Genomic DNA, 2,207 nt, shown 5'->3' with positions numbered 1-2,207 from the left:
CTACGTCTCCGCTCCCCACTCCCGGGGAGAAATACACTATCACAACTGGGTTTTCTACGTTCACCCGAATAACGTTTACACCTCACAATGTCGGTTTCAAATGCTCACCGATCAACGTAACACTCACACTCACAATGTCGGTTTTCAACGCTCACCGATCAACGTTCACTCCTCACACTCGGTTTTCTAGCCCATCGAAAACTTTACAATCTCACAATGTAACAAACAATAAATTTGTTCTCTACAATAGATGAGAACACAATGAAAGCTCATACTCAATTGTTACAACTCTCACCAACCCAAATATACTATGTATGAAAATACAATAAGCTCAAGTGGGTGTGTGTAAACAATGAGTGAAATAAAATCAACTAAACTCAAATGTAAATACTAGCTTAATAGAAATGATAATCAACAAATAATTATAAATAAAAGCAAGAACTGAGTTTAGGGAAACTTCTCTAGATGACAAGAGAGAGAGAGAGATGGATTGAAGCTCAAACACCAAGTGATGATCTCTTCTAGCTCTTGTGAAATTGATTTCACAAAATCAAACTCTCAATTGCTTAAAAGCTTTTTAAACAAACTTTAAACAAAACTTAAACCCTTGTTAAAACATTCTAAAACTTGTTTAAAACACTCTCATTGTATAGGAAATGATAAATACAATGGGGTATATATAGGGTAGAAGAAAACAACCCCAAAAACCCCAAAAAACCACTAAAAGACAAAAATCAGCAAGTTATCGTTACTGTGCAACGGTAACATCGGCGATCGACCGTCGCGGTCGACCGCGAGAAGAAAAACTTAAAAACTATTCTCTGGACTACGTACGGTCGACCGTGGTGGTCATCCGCACTGTAGCAACGTGCACAAACAATTTTAGGTTTTGACAGATTCTGGAAATTTACATATCTAATTTTGTAAAATTAATTAAAAATAGTAAATCAAATCTAAAAATCATGAAATATTGAGGGAATGTTGTAGACATGTATATAAACATGTTAGAAAAAGAATTTCTGAAATATCACTTCTCAGTTGAGAGAAATAAATATTTGAACACAGATATAAAGTTTCTAAAAAAACTGCTGAAAACTCGGTTTTGTAAATTCAATTGAAAATAACAAAACAACTTCAAAATTAGTAAAAGTTGGGAAAATATTTTTATATATGAAGATAAACATGTAAACGAAGAAATTTTTTAAATCGCATTTCCTAATTGTAAAAACGTATCAGTTTTGTAAAAACATGCACGGACACATGCACGTACATAAACATAAAAACTTGATTTTTCCAAAAACGAGTTAAAACAACTTGGAAACACTTTAGAATGGATTTGTAGACATTATACGAGATATGAAAATAGTGTGAACAAGTCTTTAATCCATAAACACAATATTTTTCTAAATACAATAGAATAGGAAACAAACAAAAGTGTATATGAAGATATATATTGTTTCATATCTACATAACTAAACCAAAACAACTTAACCATATGAAAACAAACATGTATATATATAAATATGTATTTGTTTTATATTTAAACTTGTAAATCAAAACTTATATATATATATATATATATGACTATATTGTTGGACCCTAGAGGGGGGGTGATTAGGGTCAAGAGGCTCTAATATGCAATTTAAAACTCAGCACAAGCAAACCACAAAACAAAAGTGCAATCAAATAGAAAGAGATAGAGTTAGGAATCGTTATCCTTGACGCGCGATGTGTTAACGAGGTTCGGCCCGCTGACCTACGTCCCCGCTCCCCACTCTCGAGGAGAAATCCACTAACACATCCGGTTTGGAAGCCGGAACTTCGTCTACACAGCGATCCCACAAGATCTCTCTCTCACTACACAGTTTGATCTCACAGATCACACTCCCTCATAGTAGATCTCCACAGATCTCAACAGCAGCAAAAGAAAAAAACAAGCAAGAACCTCTCTTTACACAAGCCCCTATAGCAAAGAGAAGAGTACTGAAGCTAGGGAAGTGAAACACACTTGAAACAGAGAGAAAAACAGAGTTTTGAAAATTTTCTCAGGAAACAGAAAAAAAGCTCTCTGGTTTTCAAACGTTAGGTCTTAGAGGAAGAAGAAGAGGTCTGGGGATTTTATAGGAGAGTTTAAATCATTTAAAACAAAAAACAAATCTACCCAAATGAGATAATAATCTCTTCTTCAGACCCTCATCACAGACTGT

This window comes from Asparagus officinalis, chromosome 4 (genome assembly GCF_001876935.1).
Source record: "Asparagus officinalis chromosome 4, Aspof.V1, whole genome shotgun sequence".
Lineage (NCBI taxonomy): Eukaryota > Viridiplantae > Streptophyta > Magnoliopsida > Asparagales > Asparagaceae > Asparagus > Asparagus officinalis.
This window is presented reverse-complemented; position numbering follows the sequence as displayed.